At 35.8% G+C, this 7,579-nt stretch overlaps 1 protein-coding gene across 4 annotated transcripts in view; it reads right to left on the minus strand.

The window, feature by feature from the left end:
- The window catches only part of MECOM (MDS1 and EVI1 complex locus), a 312,984-nt gene that overhangs the window by 301,499 nt on the left and 3,906 nt on the right, over positions 1 to 7,579 (minus strand). The gene's annotated exons all lie outside the window — the stretch shown is intronic.

The following is a 7,579-nucleotide window of genomic DNA, read 5'->3' on the forward strand; positions in this document are numbered from 1 at the left end:
ATTGAAGGTTTTTTTTTTTTTTTTTTTTGAGACAGGGTCTTGCTTTGTTGCCCAGGCTGGAATGCATTAGGATGAATACAGCTCACTGCGTCCTTGACCTCCTGGGTTCAAACAATCTTTCTACCTCAGTCTCCCAAGTAGCTGGGACTACATGTATGTGTCACCATGCCAGGCTAATTTTTAATTTTTTTTCTTTGTAAAGGTGGGGTCTCACTATGTTGTCCAGGCTGGTCTCAAACTCCTGGGCTCAATTGATTCTCTCACCTCAGCCACCCAAAGTGCTGGAATTGCAGGCATGAGCCACCTCACCCAGCCCTTTTTTTATTTCATTATATTCTAAGAGAATCTGTAATGTTTCCATGGGTATTAAGGACATTCAAACTAAGGGTCCCATTAATTAGTCCTCACTTCTCTTGGCATTTTCTCTCTTTTTAATTCCTCACAAGATAAAATTGAATATCCAAACTATATTTACTATTTTAAAAACAATATTGCAAAGACTTAATAAATACTTTGTAATGTGGGCTTTTATAGTAATACACAATTATTATTATATTACATTTCTCTTTCTTAACTATACATCAAAGACAACCTTTTTGATAGCTGGTAGTCTTCCTCTTCATTTTAGAACCATTTAGAATTTACTTCTTAGCTATCTAGTGTTAAGAGTATGCAACTTGTCAAGTGTGCTTGCTTTCTCATAAATAAATTAAACTTTTTCCCTGAAATAAATGCAAACCAGTCAAAATTCATTTTGTGCCCAAGCTGACCTAAAGGGACCTAGGGGAGAAATATTGTTATTCAAAGACATATAGTGCAACTGGCATAAAAACATACACATAGACCGATGGAACAGAATAGAAAGCCGAGAAACAAAGCCACACATATACAGCCAACAGATCTTCAAGAAAGGTGCCAACAACACATAATGGGGAAAGGATAGTCTCTTCAATAAATGATGCTGAGAAAACTGAATATCTAACTCCAAAAAATAAAATTTGATCCTTACTTATCACACACCATACAAAAAACTCAACTCAAAATGGACTAAAGACTTAAACCTACAACCTGAAATCATAAAACTTACAGAGGAAACTACAGGAGAAAAACTCCATGACATTAGTCTTGGCAATAATACTTTTTAATATGACCCCAAAAGCATAGGCAATAAAAGCAAAATAAACATGTGGGACTACATCTAACTAAAAAGTTTCTGCAAAGTAAAGGGAACAATCAACAAAAACAAAGAAAACCTATGGAATGTGAGAAAATATTTGCAAACCATCTGTCTGGCAAGGGGCCAATATACAAAAATATATGAGGAACTCATACAACTCAATAGCAAAAAACATTAATAATAAAATAACTCAATTTAAATATGAGCAAAGGACCTGAATAAATGTTTTTTCAAAGAAGACATACAATCACCAACAAGTATATCAAATAATACTGAATATCACTAATCATCATGGAAATGCAAATCAAAAAACCACAATGAGATATAACCTCTCAACTGTTAGAATGACTGTTATTGGCAAAGATGTGGAGAAAAGGGGCTCTTCATATACAGTTGGTAGGAATTTAAACTGGAATACGCATTAGGGAACACAGTATAGAGAGTCCTCAAAAAATTAAAAATACAACTCCCTTATGATCCAGCAATCACACTTCTGTGTATATTTCCAAAGTAAATAAAATAACCATCTCAAAGAGACATCTGCACTCACATAGTCATTGATTTCAACATTATCAACAGTAGCCAAAATATAGAAAAAACCTAAGTGCGATGGATGAATGATTTTAAAATGTGGTACATACACAATGGAATACTATTCAGCTTTTTAAAAGAAAAAAACCCTGCCATTTGGGACAATGTGAACAAACCTGGAGGATATCATGCTAAGTGAAATAAGTCAAACACAAAAAGACAAATACTGCATGATTGTACTTACATGTGGAATCTAAAGTAAAAAATGATAGAAACAGAGAGTAGAATGGTTGTTCTCAAGAACAAGGAGGTAGAGGAAATGGGGAAATGTTGGTTAAAAGGTACAAACTGGCACTTGTAAGATGAATAAATTCTGGAGACCTAATATACAGCATTGTGTCTATAGTTAATAATAATGTATTGTATACCTGAAATTTGCTAAGGGAGTAGATCTTAAGTATTTTCACTACACACACACACAGATACACACACACACACACACACCACACACAAAGGTAACTACATGAGGTGATGGGTATCTTAATTAGCTTGATTGTAGTAGTCATTTTACAATGTATACACATATCAAAACATCACGTTGTACACCTTGAATGTATACAATTATTATTTGCCAATTATACCTCAATAAAGCCAAAAAATAAAAAATAAAACAAACACAAGAAATCCATTGCATATCTCTAAAATCTCAAATTATTTCATTCTTCTTCATTATCAAGCATACATTATTTGTCAGCCTCCTGATGCTGATCACAGTTGTTAGGTATCTTAAAAGTGCAATGTTGTTGTTGTTGCCATTTTAATGAATATTCATGTCTTAGTTAACATAGATTGCATGTTTCAATATGTAAGGTGTCACTGAAGAATCTAAAACAAACTTAAAAGTGTGAGAACTATATATTTTTAAAATGACTCAAGGAAGCACATCTTCATTGTAATATCGCATTTTAGGATTACATTGTTGGAACATAATGTATTGCCCAAGCATTGCTTCAAAATTAGTTAATGAATTTCTGACTCCAGTATAATCTGTTTCCACTATTCCTTTCCACCTATTTAAACAGAACATAAGAGATATGCACTCTCTACTCACATCATTATGTTCTATGCGTAAATGTATGTATCTTTGAAAGAAGAAAAGCTAAGTTCACAGCCAGTATTTTAACTGATTAAACTAATTTGGAGCAATGCTGAGTGAGATTAACACAACGCTGGGTCTGGCATATGATAGGTGCATCATCAACGGACTTATACTTGCAGAGTTTTGTAATGTTCAATGATAATAAAGATAGGCAAAAAAAAAAATGTGCTGCAAAGCAATATTTTAAAGAAGCAAAACTTGTTACTTACAAACTAAGCCACCTAAATTGTTCTTTGGCATAAAAAAAGAAGTTTGTGATCTCTCCTGAATCCTCCTTTTCATTGTTAATTAGGAAATGGTGAGTGCTTCCATTTCAGACAAACCCAGCGTCAAATAATTAGACCATCCAGGGATAACTGAACTTCTAGGAAACAAGAAATTGGAAAAAGAGCAATAACTTACAAAAATCAATCAATAAAATATAATAATTGGCCTTTGCCCTATCTAATAACCCTATGCTAGGTCTGCATTTTAGCCAAACTGCTGCAGCTGTCGTCTTGTTAACATTTATTGGGTTCTTCTACCAGTTCAGTGCTAAGCTCCTAACACACAATGTTACATTTTACCCTTATAACAGCTTCAATTGGTTAGATACAGCTATTATTCCTACGTGACATGTAAATAAACTGAGGGGCAGATAATTAATTAAAATTTTCCTAATCACTCAAGCCCACAGGACACCTGAGGAGGACTTGAGCCCAGGAAGTCTCACTCCAGAAGAAGCCTGTTTCTCACTGCTCCGCATGCAGTTACGATGTTATTACATTGTGGCCACTTTTAGAAGGAAACATGACAAAAACCTCATCTTAAACTGACAGAACTCTAAAAAATTATTTTCCACTCAGTAATTCTAAATCAATCAGTAACTCTAAAGTTCATAACCTGAGAAAAAGCTTTCTATCACTAATTATTTTCAAGTCCTTTAGACAAGCACATTCCAAGTCTTTAAAGATCTTTTTGTTGGAGAGAAGTCACATGCATTGTGAGGTGGCAGTTGCTGCCAAACTCTAATATTATTTTTAAAGTTTCTCTTGGTTGGATAAATACTGGTTTGAGAGAAAATCATACAAATGATGTTTCTGGTATCTATAGCTTATTTTTACCAGACCATATATCTTGGTCTATAAATTATGTTTTCAAAAGCATCTTATTTCTCTAACATATGAACAAAGGATTTTCCAAAGTACCTTACTTGGGAAATATATTCAATTTTTTAAATTACTTAAAGTTCAGAAAAATGGCCCCTATTTATAATGTTATCTTTGATCTTTCTCATTTAAAAATTTTCTTTGGGCCGGGCGCGGTGGCTCAAGCCTGTAATCCCAGCACTTTGGGAGGCCGANACTTCCACATTTCTCGACTCAATTCTGATTATATAACAACTAATGACATGGGGCAGTTTTCCTTAAGTTTTATTTTATTTTAATTTTGTAAGTACATAGTAGGCATATATATTCATATTTTGATAGAGGCATGCTATGCATAATAATCACATCATGGAAAATGGGGTTTCATGAGGCAGTTATTATTGACTCATTGACCAAATAAAAAGCAGAGACCAATCAATCGGAGTAGTTTCCCTAGAATCACACAGTTAGTAACAGAAGCAAGACTAGATTACACATGTCTAAATTCCAGATTCTAGATTTTTCCATGGACTATCTCAGCTCTCATTCCTTGCCTCCACTTTCAGAGTCACATAATCCTATACTGATCCATCCACTCTTTCATTTATCCATTCATTCACTCATTCATCTACTGAACAATTATTTGTTGAATGTCTGTGTTATAGACTGAATGTGTGTGTCCTCCTAAAATTCATATGCCGAGATCACGCCATTGCACTCCAGCCTGGGCGACTGAGCGAGACTCCATCTCAAAAACAAACAAACAAACAAAAAAGATGTAATTAAGGTTAAATAAGGTCACAAGAGTGGGTCCCCAATCCAATAGGATTAGTGTCCTTATATTAATAAGGAGAGATAGCAGAGAGCTTGTTTTCTGTCTCTCTCTCCACTGCCCCAACCCTCTGTCTGCTTATGCACACCAAACGAAGGCTATATGAGGGTGCAATGAGAAGACAGCTGTCTGCAAGCATGGAGGAGAGCCCTCACCAGAAACCAAAGCAGTTGGAATTTTGATCTTGAACTTCTAGCCTCCAGAATTGTGTGAATATAAATATCTATTGTTTAAGCCACCCAGTTTATGGTATTTTGTTACAGTAGCCCAAGCTGACTGATACAGCCTGCTTATTTCATTCAATGGTACTATTTTCAGAATAGTGCCAGAGGGATTAAAAAAATATATATGAAACACAATCAAGACATTACACTAGGAGAATATACATTTGCAAGCTCTTAAGAACTCTTGCTTTGTTAGGGAAGCTATGTAAATAATCTGGATACTACATAATGTTTTAGTGTTTTTAGCCCAAGAAGTTCACACCAGAAGCCTGCTTTCTATTGCTCTGCGTGCAGTTCCCATGTTGTCTCATAATGGCCATCTTTAGAAGAAAACATAAGAAAACCCTCTTCTTTAGTAAGTGGATCCACCTTTCTTGGTGGGACAAAATTTAGGTAGTAATTAATTGTGATTAGAAAGAAAGTGGGGCTGGGCATGGTGGCTCACACTTTTAATCCCAGCACTTTGGGGAGCCCAAGGTAGGAGGATCACTTGAGGAAGGAGTTTGAGACCATCCTGGGCAACATAGGGAGACCCCATCTCTACAAAAGATTTTTTTTTTTTTTTTTTTTTAAGTAGTGAGTCATGGTCGTACACATCTGTAGTCCTAGCTACTTGGGAATCTGAGGCCGAAAAATGGCTTTAGCCCAGCAATGAGCTTTGATCACACCACCAAACTACTCCAGCCTGTATGACGTAGACAAAGGGAGACCCTGTCTCTAAAGAAAAGAAGAGGAAGAAAGACAGGTCATAGATAATATCATGGAAGAAGCAAACTTGAGGAATGCATAGAAACTTGCTAAGGATGGGGAGGAAAACAGTTTCCCAGGTAGAAAGAACAGTGGGTATACAGCTAAAGCAGGGTTTAGAGGGAAATTTGTAACACTAAATGCCCACAGGAGAAAGTGGGAAAGATCTAAAATCGACACCTTAACATCACAATTAAAAGAACTAGAGAAGTAAGAGCAAACGAATTCAAAAGCTAGCAGAAGACAAGAAATAATCTAAGATCAGAGCAGAACTGAAGGAGATAGAAACATGAAAAATCCTTCGAAAAAAACCCAATGAATCCAGGAGCTGTTTTTTTTTTTTTTTTAATTGACAAAATAGATAGACCACTAGCCAGACTAATAAAGAAGAAAAGAGAGGAGAATCAAGTAGACACAATAAAAAATGATAAAGGGCATATCACACTAATCCCACAGAAATACAAACTACCATCAGAGATACTATAAACACCTCCACTCAGATAAACTAGAAAATCTACAAGAAATGAATAAATTCCTGGACACATACACCCTCCAAAGACTAAACCAGGAAGAAGTCAAATCCCTGAATCCACCAATAACAAGTTCTGAAATTGAGGCAGTAATTAATAGTCTATCAACCAAAAAAGCCCAGGACCAGACAGATTCACAGCTGAATTCTACCAGAGATACAAAGAGGAGCTGGTACCAATACTTATGAAATTATTCCAAACAATGGAAAAAGATGGACTCCTCCCTAACTCTTTTTATGAGGCCAGCATCATCCTCATACCAAAACCTGGCAGAGACACAACTAAAAAAGAAAATTTCAGGCCACTATCCTTGACGAACGTCAGTGCAAAAATCCTCAATAAAATACTGGCAAACCGAATCCAGCAGCACATCAAAAAGCTTATCCACCATGATCAAGTCGGCTTCATCCCTGGGATGCAAGGCTGGATCAACATATGCAAATCAATAAATGTAATCCATCACATAAACAGAACCAATGACAAAAACCACGGGATTATCTCAATAGATGCAGAAAAGGCCTTCGATAAAATTCAACACTCCTTCATGATAAAAACTCTCAGTAAACTAGGTATGGATGGAACGTATCTCAAAATAATAAGGGCTATTTATGACAAACCCACAGCCAATATCATAATGAATGGACAAAAGCCGGAAGCATTCCCTTGAAAACTGGTACAAGACAAGGATGCCCTCTCTCACCACTCCTATTCAACATAGTATTGGAGTTCTGGCCAGGGCAATCAGGCAAGAGAAAGAAAGAGTATACAAATAGGAAGAAAGGAATTTGAATGGTCTCTGTTTGCAGATAACATGATTATATATTTAGAAAATTCCATCATCTCAGCCCAAAAACTCCTTAAGGTGAAAAGCAACTTCATCAAAGTCTCAGGATGCAATATCAATGTGCAAAAATTACAAACATTCCTATACAACAATAATAGAAAAACAGAGAGCCAAATCGTGAGTGAACTCCCGTTCACAATTGCTACAAAAAGAATAAAATATCTAGAAATACTACTTGCAAGGGATGTGAAGGACCTCTTCAAGGAGAACTACAAGCCACTGCTTAAGAAAATAAGAGAGGACACAAGCAAATGGAAAAATATGCCATGCTTATGAATAGGAAGAATCAGTATCATGAAACTGGCCATACTGCTCAAAGTAATTTATAGAGAGAGAAAGAGAGAGAAAAAGAGAGAAGGAAGGAAGGAAGGAAGGAAGGAAGGAAGGAAGGAAGGAAGGAAGGAAGGA

Source organism: Rhinopithecus bieti, unplaced genomic scaffold (genome assembly GCF_001698545.2).
Source record: "Rhinopithecus bieti isolate Rb0 unplaced genomic scaffold, ASM169854v2 scaffold_37691, whole genome shotgun sequence".
Taxonomy (NCBI): domain Eukaryota; kingdom Metazoa; phylum Chordata; class Mammalia; order Primates; family Cercopithecidae; genus Rhinopithecus; species Rhinopithecus bieti.